At 47.6% G+C, this 22,867-nt stretch overlaps 1 protein-coding gene across 5 annotated transcripts in view; it reads right to left on the reverse strand.

Moving 5' to 3' along the window:
- MTMR3 (myotubularin related protein 3) overlaps nt 1–21,445 on the reverse strand; it is a 74,800-nt gene extending 53,355 nt beyond the window's left edge. For 4 of the 5 annotated variants that reach the window (XM_061465737.1, XM_061465736.1, XM_061465735.1 and 1 more), the window contains exon 1: nt 21,288–21,445. The gene's annotated coding sequence lies outside the window, so the exon portion shown is untranslated. Of the gene's footprint in view, nt 1–20,638; nt 20,683–21,287 lie in introns of all 5 variants that reach the window. The other variant, XM_061465733.1, reaches the window with a different exon arrangement.
- Nucleotides 21,446–22,867: the final 1,422 nt, after the last annotated feature.

Genomic DNA, 22,867 nt, shown 5'->3' on the forward strand with positions numbered 1-22,867 from the left:
CACCAGAGACTTCTGTGCTGTTACAGTCACAGCAACACGACCCAACATTCCATTGCCAAAAAGCAGAACACACCTTTGCCCCTTTAAGTCCAAACAGGAACATATAAAGAACACAAACTGAGAACAATTTGGGTTGAATGGGACACATGAACATCCCCCCTTAGGCCAAGCCCCTATTACATCAAGTTGCTCACACTTGTCCAGCAAGGCTTGAGTAGCGTCAAGCATATTCCTTCTAGACAACCTGTTCCAAGATTAAGGTGGGAATCTTAAACTAAGGTCAGAAAAATACTCAAAGGACTCCTTCCCACTGAGCGAAACCAGGGAAAGCCACAAGGACAGGAACAATGTTGGGAATACTTCATTCCCCCTCACTGTTATTTCAAGAGGTTATGTATTGGTGGAACAAGTCTGTGTGTGAAGACAGCTCTAGGAGCAAACGCTCAGAGCTGAGCTGAAAAAGCATTTGTAATTCAGCTGAGAGCCCGCTCAGGAACAGCCTCAGTATCCAGGCCTGGCATTCCTGAAAGAGCTCACAGACAGCTTTGCACATCTAGGTTTAAATGCCAAGCTCCTCTCCCGAGGAAAGATTACATCTTTATGTAAGGAAACCTTACTTGACAAGCTTAAACTACTCTGTCAACTAAGTACAGGGATCCAAGGTATGTCTGCTCCATTAAAAGTACCCCATTTGTGCCATTAGCTTGGCAACGTAACAGCTCTGTTCCAGGGACAGAACCGTTCCTAAAGCCTCCCCTGATGGCGGAAGCTTCAGGAATAACCAGCGACATCCACGACACAGCACTAGCAGCCAAACTTCTGCATTCAGAGCTTGACGTGAACTGAAGATGTTCCTTTTCCCAGTTAGCATCACCATGGGTGCTGGAGAACTCTGCCAAGAAGAGGCAAGAAACAATGGCCTGCGTTGGTATTTTACTACTGCACCCAGGACAGCTCAGGAAGCCAGAGCAGGGGCGTGTAAATGCTGCTGTAAGGGAAGATACTTCCCAGGCCAGGCATGCTTTGGTGATGGGTTTTTGGATGAGGATCTTACTTGTAGTTGCACAATAAAGTAAACAAGGGAGGCAAAGCTGACAGCCTGGGAGCTAAGGATTAATGACACAGCAGATATTTGCTCTACTCATACATGCATGGAAATAAACTTGTAATTGCATCTTAACATGTCTCTGTATATGAAAGGACTGAGTGAAGGATTACACATGAGGAAGTGCAAACACTGTGAAGCTTTAGTTCAGCTTCTCTTGGGATATGCATGACCCCTTATTTCCTTCTCCATCCTCTCCCTCCCATAAACCCCACCTTCACTCAGGGAACTAGGTGGACAACTCTCCCTGACCCCAAAACTCTGCATCCTCTTCATGTTAATCACACCATCTAGTCAGTGTACAATTCTGAACCAAGTCAGTCTTCTCTACACTGCTCATTTCAGGCACCTCCTTAGAAAAACCTCAGTGCTTACCACAGCTTTCACACTGTCCCATATGGCTAAGTGGTAGTAATGTGTTTTTAAAAGGCTGGAAAATGAAGCATAGTAACAGTTCAAGCATCAGAAGCATCTTCTAGTTTTGGTACCCAGAACAGATGTCTAAAGTGTAGTTCTTCAAATACTCCCCATTTCTATAGCATTAGGGAAGTACAACTCCACCAGCTTGGGGCTGAGCTGCAGAGATGAGTGCTCAGGCCTAAAGATGCACCCTCAACACCAAAACTGTAACGCTATACACACCTGCATGAGTTTCCAGTACCATCCTAGCCAGCTCCCCAATCCACAGCAGGGCAGCGACACCTCTAGCTCCCCAGGACGGCAGCCTCCTGCCTCACCACATCACCACCTAGAAATTCCTCCCAGATAAAGTCAGTGCTTCTCCAAACACCAGGGAACTTCAGACCTTACTGGGCCACCTGCAAGTTCTGGATTTCTTCAGGGGTCCAAAGTTATTACAGCCTCTGCTTAGAATGATCCCAGTTATTACCTGTGGGGATGAACTACTGATGCCAGTGCACGCACAGCAACAGCCAAAAGCAACCAGACAGCTTGTCAGGCAGTGGAAAATCATCATTCCTCCCACAAGCACCTTCACCTTTATTTGTATTAGCTACTGGCTCAGTTGCACAGCACCAATAAACCTCTCTTGTAAGGCAGATGAATTCCCTGGAAAGGCTTCCAAAGGGAAGAGTGCTCACATCTGGTGAGGCAGCTTGGTCAAGAACATCAGCCACACTTATTGGGAAGCCCAGGTCAACACAAGGACTCAGTACACCTCATCCCCAAAGCCTCCTTTAACATAGTCAGGCCTACAGTAAATGGTTGGGCAAACTAGAGAGCCAGAGAGGGGCTTTGAACAAGAGCTTCTAGAGAAAGGTGTCCCTGTCCAAGAGGGGGTTGGAACTGCATGAGCTTTATAGTCCCTTCCAACCCAACCCATTTGGGGATTCTGTTCTCTATGAGAAAGCCAGGGGCAGAGCTTTCCAGTTTCATCATTTTGCACATAATGCCAGTGAAATTCCCTTCTCAAATTAGGTGATCTTTGCCCCTTTGATGTTTTCTTGCAGAGCAGCATATTGCAGTGTAAGCTGAAAGCACTGCAGACATGAGGGGGATGAATGCATGACACCAACATTTAAGGGCTATTCAAATTTTACACATGTTCAAGCTACACTGATGGTAAAACTGGAAACTCAGCAAGGTTCCACAAGCTCTTGTACCAGAATCTGTACACCAACCAGGAACAGCTGAACTTCACCAAGATGCTTTTCCCCTCCATGTGCTCTTATTATTGTGGGTGGTCCAATTCATCCGCTGGGGTCCCACACCGCCCTGAAGCACTGCAACACCGGGCTGCACATCACCTTTCCGTACAGCCACCCAGCCAGATGCAGCCTCCCCACTAGGGGACACCTTTGTCTGTCTTCAGGCATCAGTTATTTCTCCAACAGCTTTAGAAGCAGGCAACAGAAAAAGCCATGAAGTTAGTTTTAAATGCAGTGTGTGTAATACCCCACATGCTACCTGCCTCAGTGAGGCATCACGGCCATGCTTCCACTTGGCCTGCCACAGCTTTAACTCCTGTTTATCTTACAGAAGGATGGCAGAAACGTATGCAAGTTCACCTCTGCCATACTCGTTATCCTCCCAGGAGCCACTGAATGAAATGGGAGTTAATGAATAACACAGGAGGAATTATTTCATTAGCCCCATGGTGAAAGAGAGCCATCTAATTCTTGGCTATGATGTCAGACTTGAAAACCGGCCAGCAACACTTGCTCAGGCTTCCACTGCTCAATCAAGGGCTGCACCAGTGGTGTTCACAGCAAAGGGCTTGGGCAAGACTGCCAGAGCATGGAGCAGAGCGGGTCTGACAGCAGCACTGGGAAGGATAAAAGCAGCACGAGTGAGGGACTGAAGCCTGGCATTTGCTTCCACAGAGGGAGGGCAGGAGAGGGAGGTTTGTAGCAGGGTATGTTTAATGTATGGGCCTTGTACAGATATGGAAATTAATGCAGCAATTTTCCCCTTGCCTTACCCTCCACTTTAGAGTCCCAACCCCACGACAACTACCTCCAGTCTCTGGTACAACCTGTCTGTCAAATTCCATCAGCAACCCTAGGCACTTGAAGAGAAGTCTGAAGCAAGGTATATATCCTCCACCAGTCATCACCAGTCCCGTCTTCTGGCATTCAAGGCTACCTCCCTTCAACTTGTCAACTAATGCCTCTCACAATAGAACCTGCTGCTTATGACTTCACGTAGATGTTCATTCCCCTGCGAAAAACACACCCATCTCCTGGTGGTATGGGCAGGAAGAAGGACAACCGCAACAAAGACTTCCTCAGCCTACCAAAGTCCTCCTTCGGGTCATCCGCGCATCTTCCTGCAATAAAACCCAGCTTCAGATAGCCTGAAGGGTTGGTATGGTTACAAGACTGTCTAGTTCTAGATCTGCCAAGGAGACCAGGCAGTTTAAGATCGTGTTTAGAGAGATGATATTTAACTGATTCCATAGCCACGGAAGTCCATCCTCACTGAGAGCAGGACAGCTGTGCTAGGCAGTGCTCTGCAGACAGTTTGACTCTTAGGATAGTCCAGAAAGTGCCCCTGCACTTTCTTTCTATTAGCCAGGAGCAAGCTCAGAGACAAGAAAGCAGCAGACATTTGAACAGCCACACAATACTGAGTTGGCATAACACATCAAAAGCAAAAGCTAACTGTACCATACCCCAAGCCATGCTGGGAGAAACACTACCTCCAAGGTTAATATGTGCTGTTCTGTCATTCTCATATGTAAGATGCATTCATATTCAAGTCCTGGCGTCACAATTCCTCAAGAATGCAATGCTGAAGTATATTTAGAATGGTTCTGTTAATACGATAGCCAGCTTCCACAATGCCAATAAAGTACCTTAAGGCCACTACTTAAACCACTAGGGACCTGTTAGAGTGAGTCCAGAGGAGGCCATGGAGATGCTGCGGGGGCTGGAGCAGCTCTGCTCTGGAGCCAGGCTGAGAGAGCTGGGCTGGGTCAGCCTGGAGAAGAGAAGGCTCCTGAAGGGGAGACCTGAGAGCAGCTCCAGTGCCTGAAGGGGCTGCAGGAAAGCTGGAGAGGGGCTTGGGACAAGGGATGTAGGGACAGGCCAAGGGGAATGGCTTTAACCTGCCAGAGGGGAGACTGAGCTGAGCTCTTAGGCAGAAGCTCTTCCCTGTGAGGGTGCTGAGGCGCTGGCACAGGGTGCCCAGAGAAGCTGTGGCTGCCCCATCCCTGGCAGTGTTCAAGGCCAGGTTGGACACAGGGGCTTGGAGCAAGCTGCTCCAGTGGAAGGTGTCCCTGCCCGTGGCAGGAGTTGGAACTGGATGAGCTTTAAGGTCCCTTCCAACCCAAACAATTCTATAATTCTATGATTTCATTGTTCTATACGCATTTACCTTGAGTTCTTCAATAATTGCTCCAAATAACCATATTTCAGATGCAATACTAATCCCACGGCACTATCTGTAAAACTGATAGAAAATTCAGTAAGACAAACTATCAAAAGTTGGCTTCTATTACACAAGAACCTTCTGAAATTGTGTGGAACAGCATCAACATCTAATGTTGCCTGTAAACAATACCTCCCTGCACATGAAGAGCATCTGCACACAGGCACTGCCTTTGGGCCACCACCTCCACACTGGCAGCCACTGCCAGGCAGTGCCCATTAGCCATTGGGTGCTCAGCAGAGCATACAGCTGTGCTTCCTCCTATAGAGCTGCAAACCAGTGCCTAAAGGCAAGTACAACAGTACACGGTGAGACAAGAAACAAGGTTTTGAGTTGGTGTGCGACCTGGGATAGAACTGGTTCCCTCACTGGTGAGGCTGGAGCCTCCACAACTCTGCTCTGTGCAGGGATACTGCTCTAGATTTAACCACGTGCTTACACTCTGAGTCAGAGCTGGCCCTACACAAGGCAAAGTTCTGCAGAGCTCTTTAGTGGGGTCTTTGGAGGCTGTGTCTGTACCTTCCCTACAGCAGCGTTTGTTAAATGAGTCTTCATGCCAAGAACACCGCCAAAGCCACCTACAGCCAAGAGATTCACCTTAACTGGAAGCATCCTTAGTGCTACAGCCAGGCCAGCTGTACACAAACACTGCTCTAGAGGCCTGAAGTAAGATTCTTCTCACCTAAAGCCAGATTTTGGGTCTGACCTGGTCTCTTTTCCAAAAGGCCCCCATTCTATCCCTTAGTGTGCAGTTCTTACCTATGTTGAACACCCACTTCAGGAGACAGGCAATGCTCGATTCAGCTGAATGGTTTGGCAGGAGGACAGGGCAGCAACATCCAAGTGTCCTTAACTCTGCAGTTTCCAGCTTAAATACACTTAGAGAGCATCACTAGAAGGATGTAAACAGTGTCATTCAGGCTGTGGCAGCATCAGCCATTAAAGACATAGCTCCACACCACATTCTTTGGTGTTCAGATGTGAAAAACAAGCAGCTCACAAGACATTCCCTATAGGAAAGCACATTCCTCCACAGCTGGAAAACCACTGCAATTCTTCCTGCATCCCCCAAGCTTTTTGCTAGCATTAAGTAGCTGCCCAAGTGAGAGTCAGTTATAAAGTCCTTCTGTCACCACCACTATTTTTCCAGAGCTTAAAAATTAAATCAAGTATCCCACTACTGGAATTTCATTACCAGGAAGCTGCAATAACGCTTATTGCATTATGGTTCTTGGTTCGTTCTCCCAGCAGAACCACTCAATCACTTCAATGCTTTGAGTTAATTATTGCTAAACTGAGGTAAATGCAAACAGAAACCCCAAAAGCATGAAATAACAGCAGGAAACCAAGCTCAGCTTAAACTGCATACTTTGTGATCACCTGCAATGCCAGGGAAATTCTCGCACAGCTCCAATCTGCATGAGAAAATTCAGCCCCTGATGAACAGAGCTTCAGAGTGCCCACGTGAAGACTACCCAGCGAGGTAAAGACTCAGGCTTTATCTACACACTTGAGATTAGCAATGACAAAGGTTTATCATAATGTATAAAAAAACCAGAACATGGACACAGTATTTCCAGGGGTTCTGTCAGACTTTGATCCCCTCCGCAATAAAGCATAAATAAGCAGGAACGATTGTCTGGAGAGTCCACCAGAACCCCAAAGACCATGGCTCTCTAGAGCTTCTTCTGCACTGATCTAAGAACACCTTCAGTCCTGCTCTTCTCTCATTCAACAGAAGGAAGGCAGACTCAGCCTCAAGGAGCTGATGGAAGGCAGCAGTCAGATTCAGCCCTGGCACACTTGGTTTCACAGAAGAGATACCAGTTGCCAGAGAAGTTTCACTGACTTACACTGACAGGATGGAAATTGGAAGTGTTCAAACAAGCACCTCATTCAAAATTGTTGGTGTGAGAAGTTTAACCTACATGTGAACGCCTTTGAACCTGGCCAGTGGAAGTGACTTCTGGAAAGCAATGAGCCTCACTTAGCAAGAGCAGCACGCTGGGAAAAGAAGTGAATAGGCAACAGAAAGAATGCTTCAAGTGTCAGTCTTCCGGAGAGCAACCAGGACAAAGTGCTTTTTGTATCTACCTTTGAGCTCTTGGCAAATCAAAACCAGATTAAATGTGCTATCAGCCTGGCTTCTACCTCAGCCTGCTACAGGATCTCATGAAGAGACCTGCCAATACCCTGCAGTAACTCAGAGCCCAGCAGACAGGCAACATGCGTGTTCCATTGCCCTCCAAGGAGGGCTGAAGCAATCCTGTCTCTTCAGCATCACAGCAAGTGACAGAGAATCATTTTGTCTGCAGTCAAGATGAAAACTCAGAAATAAGAGCGAGAGGTACAGGAGTTAACCAACATGAGTAACAACATGTTCAGTCTTGCTAGAGCCAGGAGGAGTATCTGCCTGAGCACAGATATCAATGAAAGCTTTATTACCTCCAGGAACAGGCTCTGAAATACATAATTTGTGGTTTGTACTTTTTTCGTTTCGCCTTCCCAAGCTCACCAGCAGGATTTTCTGCTGTTAACCAGTTACTGAGTAACTTTCCAGCTTGTTTCAGTGCATTAGTTCTCACTACTGAATTCAATAGACAGCTGCCTTAACATCCACCAATCCAATAACCATAATCCATAACCCACAAAGACTAAGCACATTTTACCTGTGGAAAACCCATGAGCATTTATCAAGTTAACACATCAAATCTTAACCACACATACTGAACAAAACCAGCAATTCAACTGGTTCAGTTAACAATTAATAAAAGACTTCTGAGCAAAAGGAACGTGTCTGCATCCCCTTCCCACGTAACTCCTGAGTACAGCTTGAGTAGCACCACAGGCACAACCAGTGCCAGGCAGCAGCAGAGGCAAAGCCTAGGAGAACTGTGTGTTCTGCTGCGGATGCTTTCAAACTCAGTCTGGCTGAGAGACAGAACAGTTTCAGGAGCTGCATTGTCGAGGGACAATTGGAAACCAGAAAAGGCCATGCTTTCAGCATTCAGGCCTTCCTGCACCAGACGTTCAGCCCAAGACCCCAGTGCTGTAAGGCAGACAGTATTTCTTAGCTCCAGTCAGCGTGAACCACAGATCATGGAATCAGAGGATGGTCTGGGTTAGAAAGGACCCTCACAGCATCTCCGTGGCCTCCTCTGGACTCACTCCAACAGCTCCGTATCCCTCTTGTGATGTTGCCCCAGAGCTGGATCAGGACTGCAGGGGGAGGACTCCCCAGAGCACAGCAGAGGAGGAGAATCCCCTCCCTTGACTATACCTACCCCAGACTGCAGCACACCAGCAGCATTCTACCTACTGAAGGCTGTTGTAAGACAGCAGCTTTAGCATCAGGACCATTTCACCTACAGAAACAAAATGAAGTGCTTGCAGAAGCTCTTGTTAAATGCTTTACCTGCAGCAACCCTGTCTAGAAGCACTGTATTGAAAACTCCCTTTCAGGGTATCAGTCTAGTCATGCTGAATACAGCACTCGGACTGCAAGCTCAACTCAGAATATGCAGTGTGCTGACACAACACTGAAGCAAAGGTTAAGTCGCAGATTTCTGCCTCAAACCTGTCTGCCAGAAACACTGTCACTTGTGGCAGTTCAAATACTGGGAAAGAAAGAACCACAGTGGAGTTCCAATGCACTTAACTCATCTTAAGTCCCATTAAACCCGCTCAGTCTCAGCAAATTCTGTGAAAACTTTACATCAAGCTCCCCTGAGATATTAAGACAGGACAGAATTCATTCCCACTGGTTTATACAAAATCTGCCACTTCTACCTTTGAAAACTCAGTGAGGCGTGAAACTACAGCAAACCTAACTAGACTGATTCCTTACTTCAGAACTGCAGCCTTCAGACCCTTCCATTGAAGCTACTTCACCACCCAGCACTACATCAAGATATTCCATATACCCAGTATATGTTATAGCATTCACCCAGCCTATTCTGTTTAGATGAGACATTAATAAAGACTTTTCCTCGTTCCTCCCCCAAAAAGAAGCTGTAAAACTGACATCAGATATACATACATCACATCCCTTCCAAGGCAAGGCTGAGGTCGGACACTCTTCTCAGATGCATTTGGATGAATCACCAAGATTTCACAGGTAGAACAACTCCTAAATCCTAAACTGGAAGCTTAGCACCCAACATTAACAAAACTGCAGAATGAAGAAGGTGTAAGCACACAGGCAAGGCTGCTTGCTACAGGTCACATTCACTTCTTTCTGTTCAAGGAAAAGCTTACCCACCCAGTAAGTTTAGGGTGACACACACCTTGGTATTTAAATAACTGAGATCTAGAGATGTAGGACATAGGTGACTCAGTTGGAGCCAACTCTTTAAACAAATGCAGGTTTTAACAGGAGAAATCCCTGTTCTATTCTTACAGAGTTTAAAGGTTACAAAAAGCTCTATGCTGGAGGAACACAGCAGCACCAGGCAAAGATGCTCTGAATTCCACAGAGGGGCTGAGCTGTCACTCACACAGCACGAGCTGTGGAACCCCAGCTTCATGGGAAGAGTTGCAGCTTCCTCTTCCACATTCTCACCTGCAATAAACTACCAGATGTTTAAACTCTGAGTTCCAGATCAAGTGTTATTAAAGTAACCCAAGTACCCAGGTCATGATTTGAGGGGTTACAAGGAAGCTGCTCTTCCGAAGTCAGCTAACAACAACACATCCTTCAGACAGGTCTCAAGCATCGTATCTGTTTCAACATGTATGAGCTCTGCTAAGTCAAGTCTTTCAACACCCCTTAGCACGATCCCTTGGGGAGAACACAATGGCGAAACCTGACTAATTGCTATGAAATATGGTGCCAACTCAGTTTTCTTTTGCAAATGTGATGGAGGCACCAGGTTGTTTTACCACAAGTGATCTTCATCCTCTGAACTGGCCCCTCAGGGTGTTCCTTCAGCTTCCACATTTTAGTTTGCTGCAAATACCTCCACAGATCCATCACAACCAGGTTGGACAGGGCTTGGAGCAAGCTGCTCTAGTGGAAGGTGTCCCTGCCTGTGGCAGGGGCTGGAGCTGGAGACACTTTAAGGTCCCTTCCAACCCAAACCAGGCTGGGATTTGATGACCTTAAGAACACCAACCCCTCACAGGGACCCCATTCTTTCTCCTAAGTTTCCCAGAGTCAACCAAGAGGATTGAAATTCTCCAAAACAGGTGCTCCAAGCCCAGTTTAACATTTACTGTTCATCAATTCATGGAAGTTCAAAACCTGACCTTTCACAAGCAATAAACAACCCAACTGGCTACATCAGCAACTGCACCACAATGGGCTCCACAGCACCAGCTCCACATTCCCACGGGTCTTCCCACCACCCACACCACCTGAGGAGCCCCGAGTGCTCTGTGCACCTGCAGAGGCAGCCGCCGCACTCCAAACCCTGCCTGCAAATTCAAACCAGCCCTAGGAATTCTTCAGTTGTCTTGGCAAGAGTCGGTATAAAAACTGCGCAGTTTAAGCACATAAATTAGGGTTTGGACTTGTTTTTGGCATTCGGCCTTTCTTTAAACTGCAGCTTAACTAGACCGGTCCCAGCCACCTGCCTGCTTCTAATATGGTAATTCACACACAAAAACTTAAGTCCCTCCATGTCCTTTTCATGATACAAGTCACTTCAGACGAAATCCTTTTGACAAGGCATGTTTTATCACTCCTCACCTTTGGTAAGTGAAGTCGCCTTAGCCCCATGACAAATGTTACTGAACCTGCAGCACGGTTTTAGAAGAATTCTTTATTAGTGCATCCCTTGGTCTGCTGGCATTGACACATGGGAGCAAGTGTTTATGATGAAACTAAACCCTGAGTTTTGTTGTAAGAATCAGAAAACACAATAGCAGTCGGTTTATATACTTAGAAATTGACAGGAGATGAGGCAGATTAACCATATTGCTATTCTGGGACTCGAAGCACATTCAAGTACACAAGGCCTAGCCCTCCTAGGTGTCTGATCTGAATGCTGATCAATCTGGGTGCAGGAGCAAAGAGCATGCTAGGAGCAGTAAAGGCACTGCTTCAGCAAGGGGTGGCCAGAGAATCACCACCTCTGGGTGAGCACTGGCCAGGTCTCAGGCAGCTGGACATAGCGCTGGGGCAGCTCAGAATACTGGACCATAAATTGAAATCATGGGTAGAAAAGTAAGCTACAGGGCACAGCACACACGCAGCTTACTCTCCAGCAAGCTGCCACGCTGTTTCCTCCCCAACCAGAGCAGTTCAAGCTGTCTTATGCAAGAGGAAAAGTCCTCATACCTCAGTGCTGAATGAGGAGATGGCGGTCAAGGAATGATGCAACAACGCTATTAAAACTAATAGGCCTGTGGGTGTGACCCTCAAAAGGACAGGAGCACCTCAACTTGTACCTTCTACAAACAGCTCAGGAGAAAGCTAGGCTTCAAACAAATGGAAGCAAGAAATAGCTCCTACTGTCCTCGTTATGCCAATCTTACACTGGGTAAACCAAGCTAAATCCTTCTGTCCACAGTTCCCGGGGCTCCACATGAGCACCGCACCCCCCAGTGCGGGCAGGGCCAGCAATGAACCACCACCACCCTCGCAGGTGAGCAGCGCATCAAGCAGGTTGCAAGACTGCTTCTGACTCCACGTTGATTACAACAGCAGGATTGGCACTGCTTTTCTCAGGGAATTAGCAAAATATTCCCACCTTTAGACCCTTCTACTGGTAGGTTATCACCAGCCTTTCAGAGCTCACAGGAAGAAGTGTCTATGCTGTGTATTGCAGAGGCACGAGTGCTGTAGCAATTGAAACCTAGAGAGCTCCTAAGCCAGCTTACCAGTCAACATTTGAGAAGCAAAAGATAATTTGCCTGGACTAATGAGCTAAGTATAGAACCACCATGACTAGAGCTCCCCAATTATTCCTGCATTTCTTCTGTTGGGAGTGAAACAGCCTGGGAAGAAGCAGAGGCTTCAACAGTGGGTACAGTCAGTTACTGAAGCTATGCCAAGCAAAGCAAGAGTGTTCCTGGGTTTAATGGACCAAATTCTACAAAGCAGCATCAAGAATCAAGATCAGCATCTTCCAGATCAGCAGAGTGTGTTCACCACCCTCAGTTCATCATCATACTTCAGCATTTTAGGGAATGCCACTGTTTTAGAACCCCCAACATACTCAGCTTGCCTAGTCCTCTCACAGATCAGTGCTGAGCCTGTCATTCAGAAGCTAAAATGCCAGTTTGACATGTGAAAGCCAGTTTGGTTCTGCTACTAAAGCCTGCAGAACTGAAGGGGGGGAAAGCAACATGACAGTGACCAGGCATGTAGGTACTATACAAGAAATTTCTGTTTTCTGGAATTCTCTTTTAATCAATATTTACTATTCTTTATTATTCTTTAACCAAGTTTTATGAGTATTACTTTTAAGGCCAGTGTCCCATATAGTCATAGATTCTGAAGGAAGGACCTGGGATGAGCTGTACTACCACCAAGGAAGTTTCCACATCACTACCCTAATACATGGTTTGAACACATGGAGGTGTTCTGGACATACAGGCACACTCTCAGTATAGTGAAGTTGCAGACATTTTTATCATGACCCAGGTAGGAGCTCCAGAGCAGAGATCTTGTCTCCTTACTCAGCAGTTTAACTCTGCTTCCCCCTGGTTTTGCCAGAACAAAACCCAGCAACAAAATACTAAACACTTCAACTGGATTCTCCAGAACTGAAAATTTCCATGTGCCTTCTATCTGCAGTCTGAGTTTACTCATCTGTTATGTACAGGGATGCTCTGCAGCAGTGAAATACACTAACCAAACACCTCAAACCATGTGATACTCATGCTTGAGTCTGGAGGGATTAAGAGATTCAAGTCCAGAGCAAAAGAAAACAAGCAAGCTATTGTGTTCTGCATTAGGAAACAACTATGCCTTGACGATAATCCATCAGCCAAACCTACAAGGAAAGCCCAGCAGACCTCAAAATATTCACCTTGTTCCATCTTCCTCCTTTTTCCTCAGAGTTCAGATTTTCCCAAAGAGAAAAAAGGTGCATTCTTTTGGAAGTTACTCAAAGAAAGGTTCACTGAGCATAGACAAAGATGATGATTTAATTATAATGGGTATCCAACCAGAATATAATGCCCCGTTCACAGCAAATTCCTGCTACCAGAGCGGGAGAAAATGAAGAATCTGAAGTCTCAAATGCACCCATGACCAGTGTGTCCACCCATCACCATGTAATTAAAGAACAGGAATGCTTAATTGTAAAGATGAACACTTGTTTGATAAGGATTAGTCATTCACTTGATGAAAAGCTTATTCACTGTTAGAAACGCACAGTGCTCAGATGGAAAGTAGTAAAAGTTCTGCAGGCAGAGGCCAGAGACTTGCAAGTTTACATTATACACACTTCACCTGCATTCAGCCTCCATCTATTAAAGGAAAACAATCAAACTAACCTGGAAATGCAACCTGCTTACAGTCTAGTCAGGTTTCTTGGATCAACATGCCCACAGTACAGTAACAGATTTGTTCTTAAATAAGGAAAACACAAATAGAACAATAAAACCAAAGCTATCAGCTCACATCACTGAGAGGTGTTTCTACTCTAGCCCATAGCAAACTGACTGCAGAATGGATAGAGCAATGCCCTCACATCCATTCTCAAGTAAAGCTGCTCTGCAGCATGGCAGGTAAGTTTTCCTCTCACAACCTCTCCTTCGGGCTCATCTGTTCTTTGTCAGGACACAGACAAGTATCTGAAAAGCCTGAACTTATAGCAAACCTACAGAACAGCAAAGGTCAGCTTTGAGAACAGCAGTTGAGAGTCAGAGAAGGCACTGAAGGCTGGAGGCAAGTAAAACTGCACAGAGCTCAGCTGCAACAGATCCAGGAGGTCTGAAAAGGTCTCAAACACCCTCTCAAGGATGCAACAAACACTATAATTACCAACAGAACTTCACAGCATCTCATTTATCTCCGGTTTAAATTTCAATGATAGCAATTACAAGCTTACAGATAGCAATGCAGTAAGTAAAGCTTTCCCAGGTACACATTTAGGTCAATTAAGGCTACAAGAGATCAAATCAGCCACCACAGCAACCACCTTGCTCCCTTTCCTGATCTACCTGCAGAGAAAACACGGAGTCAGGCTGCTGGTCACCTTCTAACTACCAGGTAGGAAATTCCAGGGAAACCCTTTCCACCAACTCCAGACTCAGTCACAACCACTTCCCTGAGCAACTTCGGCTGGAAACTCATTTTGAAAGCATGCAGAGTGATAGGACAGAGCTTAATACTACATCAGCTAGGAGACTGGACCATTCTAACCTCTGATGCACAACAGAATTGAGGCTTCACGCTGAAGAGAGAGTTATGCTACCCATGTAACACCCACTGCAGGATGTTAAAGTATGAAGGCTCCACGGTCACGAGCAGTTCCAGTGCTGCAGTAGATACAAGTGAATTGTTTGTATCCCTCTGGGTGCTAATTTTGTTACCAGTTCTTTAATTCAGCCTTCAGTTTCAGCCAACTCTTCAGTACTTCCAACTACCACGTCCAGTAAGCAAACTGAAAGCAAAGTTCTAGCATTCTGCCCTTGACCTATGAAATGCTAAACTCTGCATGAGCGGAAGACCCAAAGATCTGATTTTCCACCTATTTTCTGAAATCCTGCCACCAGCTGTACAGAAACCCCCTCAAAAAAATCCGAACCCCACCTGCAGAACAGCCAAAGCACTGAGAACCCGAGGAGTCACACTCGCAGGCCTTGCAAGGCTTCTGATCCCCATCACCCCCAAGGGGCTACTCCCAGGGGTGAGCTGAGGAGACAGCAAATACCTGTGGGCAGCTCCTGCCTCTGCTCCACTCTCCAGGAGCAGTCAGCAAGCCAACTTCTTGTCTGCAGACTGGCTCTCAGCCTATGCCTTCCAGCACAGAGAGGCATTCCTGTCCTCTCCTCACACAGGTGCCTGGAAGCAGCTCCTCCAGGCACTTCCAGGAGTGAGAAAGCAGCGCTAGAGAAAACAGCCTCATTCTGTCAAAATCCTGCCCATTCCCCAGCGATCCAGGAGTCAAAACCCTTCTTTAAAGGCACAGGGAAAGTGAAACTATTTTTATTTCTTCCTGAAGCCTTGGCCTTCCAGGTAATGCTACAGAATTAATGCTTTGATTATAGCCCTAGTTTCCAGGCCCAGAGCTGGAGAAGCAAATGAGGCCCACAAAAGGGCAACAGAAAACTGTCCTAACAGCGTTTTTATAAATAATGTCTATACCAGCACATAAACCTCTGGTATTGGAAAGAAAAACTACAAATAATCATAGCAATGCAGCAGTCTTCCTCCCTCCACAAACTCAATTTGAAGTGCGTTACTTCTCTTCATACTCACTGTATGCTCTAGGAACTGAACCTTGTAAAGCACCAGAACAATCAAAATACCTAAAAAGAGACTACTGGCCTCATGTCCACAAGAGCCCTCCCATACAGCCAGGCACCCAAGCCAGGGATCTCTAGTTCAAGCTATTGTGTTTCAGAAATCTCAGTTAAAGCATGATGCAGAGCTTTTCGCTTGGTTTTCCTGATGGGAAATCTTTCCACACTTTTAAAACAGGGTAAGAAAGACCACAGACAAGAGAGCCTTTGGTGCAAGTCACGGGAACAGTGCACTTACAGCATGAGAGAAGCACACACCAGTATAAGTTACTTGGACAACGTTGTTTCCTTGAAAAGTAGGAAGCTGAGATCACACTGAAACAAATCTTTCCCAATACTCTTCCCAGTAAGGACCTGAGAGGGTAGATCCTGCACATCTCCTACAGATAATCACAGTAAAGAATAACTTTAGGTCTGAAATTATTAATCCAAGACAAAGCAGCTCAAGATACCCTGCAGAACTGCCCCAGCTGAAGAAAGCAAGCACCTAAATCCTGCTTCCATCTCACAGGGTCTAACAGGAACGCTGAGCAGCCCAGGGACCTAATCCTGCAGGCAGAAAAGCACATTTGGATTGATTCTTCCTGTAACCAAGTGAAAATGCAATCACAGCTTCGTGTTTTAAAGCTTTGCCAGAAGATAAAAAAAAGGCAGTGCTATGAGAGCTCTGACATTCAGGGGCTTGCCCATGAAGCAAAATCACTTTCTAAGCTCTCCTCACACTGAAAGCTTCCACTTTTTCTCCCCAGCAGCATGCACTAGCCACCACAACAGAGGAGCCTGTGGAGAAGCCCCATCCAACCTTTGGATGGGAAGTGTCACTGCAGAAAATACAGCAGCAACTGGACTAAAAGCACATGGAGGGGAGAACAGAACATACAGCTCAAGATCAACACACACAACAGAGAGGAAGCAGACAGTTCAATATCAGTATCAAAGCTCAAGTGTCAGAACACAAGTCTCTCCTGCATGGCTCTTCACTGTCTCCAGGTCATGCTCTGGAAGGTCAGAGGCCCGTGGCAGCCTGCCTTGCCATCCACACTCACAAGGTTCAGACATTTGAAATGCCCTCTTACAGCTCTCACTGCAGAGAGCACACCACAACGGGGTGCTGGCCTGTCCTCCCAAAAGCCCAGCTCCTCCTAAGGAGCCAGGGACTAACACCAAGCTCCTGATTTCATTCCAGCTTCAAGCTAATTCCACAGGTGACAGTAATTTTCCAAGCAAAGCTCCGGCTTCCCAGCTAGCACTACACCTAATACTTCACCAGATAACTAGCTAAAACCCTTGAGCTGACCACTACCATATTATTCATATACTGGAGATCAAGAGTTTGATCAAGTCAGTGAAAGCATCAGCTAGATGTGCATCTCAGACGAAAGCCATCCAGCACACCCAGCTTCATTTTCATCATGTCACTCAATCACAATGAACACCCAAAATGACAGTGAGATGTGCTGAGCAAGACAAAAGGCAGCTTGCTTTGCTTTTCACCTATAGTACTCATCTAAGGCTTGGCTTCTTTGATGTTCTGTCCTCTTTCAGCTATACTGAACTGCAAAGTTGCACTTTCAAGCGTTTGCAATTCACTGTTTTTAATTTGATATCGCTAAAAGAGGGATTTAATACTACTTCAGATTGATCAGCATGTGTTACTGAGGACACATTTCATTCCTGGCATGACTGACAGCTTGTACAGCAGCCTGCCCCCAAGCTATCCTATCAATGCTGCTTCAGAGCCTTTCACTTCATTCCCAGTCAAGAAGAAAAACAACAGACTACTCGCTCTAAAATTAAGCTCCACTAGAATCTTGTTCAGAGTATTAACTTGTTCAGAAGTGCTAATACTTGAATACAGCAGCTTATAGAAGTTTAGTTGCAATGTCACCTAAAAAGGGCCATCCAGCTTCAAGTCTTTTGAAATCCAAGGCAGAATAAGAACCACTCAGGCAGGTTTTTTCACAGGTTGGGTTTTTTTTCCTCCCCTTGTCAGAGTTTGGAAGGGTTCTACCACCTACATGATCACTCTTACAGAGGCATTAGCTGCCTCACCTATACATATATACACTCAGATCAGAAAAACTTCAAACTGGATCATGCCAAGGTTATTTTGGTGCCACTACTTTCAGCATTAACACCCTCAGGAGGAACAATGCCTCCAAAGCACCCAGTTGCCCTCCATCAGATCTACTGAGCATCCTTCCAGCTCTTGCTCAGCTTGCCACCACACTCACATGAGGAACCAACTGCTGCTTGCTAAACTTTACATTAAGCTTTAGGTCAGAGGTGTTTTAGAAGATGAGTCAAAGCTAGGAATCAGCAACTGTATTTTAAAGTTAAGCCTTTAAAAACAGTGCTTTCAAGGGACATCAGTGACCCCAGAAATAGCTTATCCATTTCAACTAATGTTCCAGAGAGCCTCCTGCTCTGCTCTTCTTCCCCATCTCACTTTGCATGCTGTGGTGCTGCAGTTCCACGCTTCACTTCTAGGCCATATTGCTACTTACTGGAGGAGAACAGAGCACCTCCAGCTTGGAGCCACACAACCCAGACACTTCCTAACAAACTGAGGATGAAAGACACCACTGGTTTCAGCAGGATACTGCCCTCTTCCTCCCTGCTAACCAAAGCTGTTCTTCCCTTCGCCTCAGAGCAGCAGGGACTTATTTGAGGCCTTCCTCATGGGATAGAGCATTACCTCCCAGAATCACTACAGCCAGTTGGTGTTCACCACATTTACACACTAGCAGAACCTACTCATCAGACGAGGGGAAGAACAGGTCTGGGCTACTCATGCTCTAGTTTGCAATTAAATTTCTGTGGTATCAGTATGTTCTGTCTGTCATCCTCACCTGCTCAACCCAAAGCAAGGGGACAAAGTCTTGGCTGTTTCTGTTATCAGCCACATTCCAGATCAGTTGACACCAGAGAATACTGTAGTCTGTGCCTGCTGCCCAGCCCACAAGGAGCAGGCACAGGAAGCTGACACACGTGCAAGTCAATGCACCAGTCCGAATGCAGCAACCCTGCACCATTCAGGATTAGTGTATCCAAGGCAGAAGTTGTAAAGCACAAGGAGCAGAGGTCTTCAGTTCTTTACTAGGTACCACGAAGCCTCAGTAAAACATCAGTATTTCTAATTCCTAGATTAGGACAAACTTCTCTTCTAGGTCTTTCATGCAAATCATTCAGTCCCCCCAAAAATCTGAAGCACCACAAAGGTAAAGAAATAGTTATCTTTTAGCAATGCAGTTAATTCACAAGAATTACAGCAAGGACTGAATGCTAGACATATTCCTAAAGCCCTCCCAACAGCACTGGAAAGTTATGACACCAATATCTAGAAGAAGGGTGGAACTACACATCACGAGTTAAAACCCATACGGGATCTAACAGGCAGATCTTTTACATCACCAGCTAGTCAAGAGAGAGACACATGAAGAACAGTTGCACACACTGTGGCTTGGAAAATGTATATTTAAAAGCTTATCTTGAAAAAAATATAACATCTATTAGTTTGAGTCAGCCAATGAAAGCAACTATGTATGAAACAAGTGCATATTTAAGTATCTGGACTTTCCATTCTGTTTATGATATCTGATAAGCACTAACACACTATTTGGAGTCACATGCTCTGGAAGACAACACCGATATCAAGCAGAAGAGTCCCCTCTCATTATATCCAGCTCCACATCCCAGGAGGAAGCTACCAGAGCAGAAATGACCATCTCATCCTTTTGACCTGTGCAGGTGAAAAGAACTCCAACTTTATGCTGGATGCTTCCCCTGTTCCTCCTATTCCTCCAGAGAGAATTCCTTCTTCCTTGCTACCTGCTCCTTGCAGACCTGTTACTCCAGCAGCCTCACAGCACCTTTCTCCTTAAGTTACTCCTTTTCCACGCTAATTGCCAGCAAAGCACTGCATAGCCACGTTCCTCCTACTCTCAGAAGGCTGACAACAACTCTCCACCATTGCGGGTTGCACGTAGGTGGAATGAGAGCTGAGATACAATACTGTATCGCCTGTCTTCAGAAGCATGGCCATGCTGCACTTGTACCTCCTCCAGCTGGGGATGGCCACTTTTATGGAGAAAAAGAGAAATAAAAAAGAGCTTCTCAAGCTGAACTATTCCACCTACTCGGTACCACTTGTGGTTTGCATCACTTAAGCAGGCTAACGTCGGTATTTTAATAACTGCCAGTGCAGACAGGTTATGTCATGGATACTAACAGCACCCTAGATGGAGACCTACAATACTGTCAGCAAGAGAACCAGGCTTGAGCCTCGATCTACCACTTCTGTAATGTGAAGTAGGACAGGAGCACCTTTTAGTGCAATCAAAAGCCACCACTGCTCAACACGATTCCCACACAGTTGCCCCTCCCCAGACTGCAGAAGCAGGCAATGGGAACACTTGTCACTGAAGCACTTCAGAGCCCCACGCCCCGCCTTTGCTTATCTGCAGAAAGTTTCAACACTTACACTTCACACTATTTCCTGTGCCATGACAGAAAGAACTTTTACTGTCTTCCAAAGCCACTGTGATCAGTAACAGCTGAAGCAATGCCACTATCAGATGGCAGCCTCCTCCCCTGGCATTATCCACAAGCACCGCTTCAGGTAAACTCCTTCACCTCCAATAAAAAGTTAATTTTCTTACACTACGGCACATGTTTTATGTAACAGCACACAAAAGGCACCTCAGCTTTTTAGCTAAAAGCTTAGAGCATGACAGGTATTACAAGAAACCTGCCATAGCTCTTTCAGTCCCACTACCATCCCTTTCCAATGGGCTCACCTAGGCATTTACACATGCCTTTATATTCACCATAAAGCCAAGCTGCACCTTCCTGCTCAGCACCACCTGACATGATTCACTACACAAGCTCTTGTCTTCTAAGAGAAAGCCTTGCTGCACATGGTTACACGGGCTCATCACACGACAAAACAAACAGGCAAAGCACACAGGAGACTGCTCGTCAGGGGTGAAGCCTGCAGGAGTTACAAGCTCCTACTCAGCCTTCCCCACAGTGAGGGAAGGGTGTGTGAAAAGGAAAGAAAACAGCTTCCTGTGTAGGGAGATGTGAAGGAATATGAGGTCTCATCTGGTGATAAAGCAACAATCCCTAAAATGATGAACAGAAAAGGGAACAGCTTCAATGCTACACGCTGAACACCACGTTGGGGGGAATGGAGCACAGAGGGGGCAAAACACTACTCACCAGAGAAGGGCAACATCTGCTCAGATCCCACCAAAAGAACGGGACTGTTAAGAGGAACATGGGGAAGAGGCACAATTAAAGGCCAAAACTACGCAATTAAAAAGCCTTAACAAACCCCGCTTATAAAGGGAACGGGAATTTTGGCCCCGCGCACAAGGGCAGTTGAACACAGCCGATACCCCGACCAAAGCAGCAGGAGAAGCCAAGCACGGGGACCACGGCTGCCAACGCCATGAGGCGATCCCCCAGCTGAGCCGCACGCCGCGGGCCGGGCAGCGAGGCCCGCAGGCCGGAGCCCACCTCCCTCGGCCGCGCAGCCCGAGCTCCGCGGCGGACGAACGCGCTGCCACCGCCGCCGCCCGGGACGGCAGCGCTGCCTGCCCGCGGAGGAGGAGGAGGCCGCCGCCGTCACCCCCGGCCGCGGAGCCTGACGAGCGCCTCAGCCCGAGCCCGGCACACACAGCACAGCACAGCGGAGGGCAGCAGCCCAGGCCCCGCCGGCGCCCCTCACCCCGAGGGGGCGTGCCGGGCCGCGGCCCCGCCGCTGACAGCCCGGCCGCCCTCCTCCAGGCCCGGGCCCGGCAGGCCGGCCCACCCGCGGCCCGACAAGACAGCGCAGCACGGCCGGACACCCCCGGCAGCTCCTTACCGCGGGGCAGGGCATGGCGCGGAGCCCCCACAGCCCCGTCCCGGGGCGCGGCCTCCTGCCTGGGCCGGGGTCGCTGCGCTCCTGGGCCGCCTGCGCCGCCGCTCACAGCCACAACAACATGGCGGCCGCACGGGACGCGGGGACAGGCGCGCGCCCTCCTCCTCCTCCTCCTCCTCCTCCTCCGAGGGGCGGGGCCGGGCGCGCCCCGTTCCCGCCTCCCGCGGCGCAGCCACCGCCCTGGGGGAGCCGGCGCTGCCCCCCCCCCCCCCCCCCCCGTCCCCTCAGCGCTGAGGGGAGCCCATGGCGGCAGCGCCGCTCGCACCCCGGTCCCCCGTCCCCCCCCTCTCCGGAGCCCCGCAGCAGGTAAAGCGGGCTCCCCCCTTCCTCTTTACAGCCCTGCGGGGTGGTTCTCCCCCGTCCGCGCTGGTCCCGGTACGAACGGTGCCGGAGGAGGTTTGCGGGCGCCTCGGCCGAGCTGTGAGGCAGGCAACGGAGGCGGGCTGAAGTGGGTGCTGAGGGGAGTACTGCCCCCGGGGTGCTCCTCGGCTCTCAGCCCGCACAGAAACACCCTGTCCGTCGGTAAAAGCCACTTTGTGCACGAGGTCTTGTGGCCCGCTTCGCCTTTGTGACATTCAGCTCAGCTCTAAGAACATGGGTGGCCCCGTGCCATCGGCAGACACTGCGCAGCCAGCAGCTCCTGGAGCATGAGGTAATGGGGAGCAGGGAGCCAACAGGAGGCACACGAGCCAAAACCCACATGGACACGGAGAGCCAGGTGATAAAGAGAAGGGATATGACCCTTAAGGAACAGACAGGCACAGGAAAGCTGAAGAGCAAATGGCAGCGGGGTACGGTTGGCAGGAAGCATCGCAGCTCCCAAACCGAAGCTGGTGCAAAGGAGTTCCTTTCCAGCAGCAAGGTTTGCAGGTGGGTTTTGTTGCGACTGTGATGGGTCATGAGTGCTTTGTACACATCTCCGTTTCACAGTGCTGTATGTAGGTCAGGTCGTGCTTTTGAGAGGTATTTCCACCTGCTCCTCGTGTTCGTCTCGATCTGAAACGAAATGTTTGCTTGCAAGGAACTATAAAATGCACTCCTAAATTATCCACAGGACTCCTCCTCTGAGTCCAAGGCTAGTCATTGTAACAGATGGACTTCAGTCTGTCATTAAGTCGTGTTTAAGCTAGAAGTAGCATTAACGTTCAGAGAGAACAATACAAAACACAGGATCCCGTGTCTTTAAACTCAGATATAAGCTGGGCAGTGAGTTGTTTTCTAGTTTCTATCCTTGGTCAGGGACAGTAAACACTTGAAAGGAAGTTAACCAGTCCCTATAATGGGATTTTTTCCAACAACAAGCCATCATGGGAATGCAAATGTGATCTGAATGTCAATATGTACCTTCAGAGGAACTTTGGACGAAATACAGGTAACTGAAGGGGAAAACAGGATTCCTGGCCCGTTTACAACCAAAAGCAGGCGGTATAGCTGTACCTGACAAGGATGTGTGTTGACAGCGTTAGGAAGAGTATGAATTTTGAAAGGTCGCTGCTAAATGGTTGCCTTTTGCAGTGGGTCTG

The sequence above is a fragment of the Pezoporus flaviventris genome, unplaced genomic scaffold (assembly GCF_033815535.1).
Source record: "Pezoporus flaviventris isolate CSIRO_AGI_PZ_B2104156 unplaced genomic scaffold, CSIRO_AGI_Pfla_v1 ptg000041l, whole genome shotgun sequence".
In the NCBI taxonomy this organism is placed as follows: domain Eukaryota; kingdom Metazoa; phylum Chordata; class Aves; order Psittaciformes; family Psittacidae; genus Pezoporus; species Pezoporus flaviventris.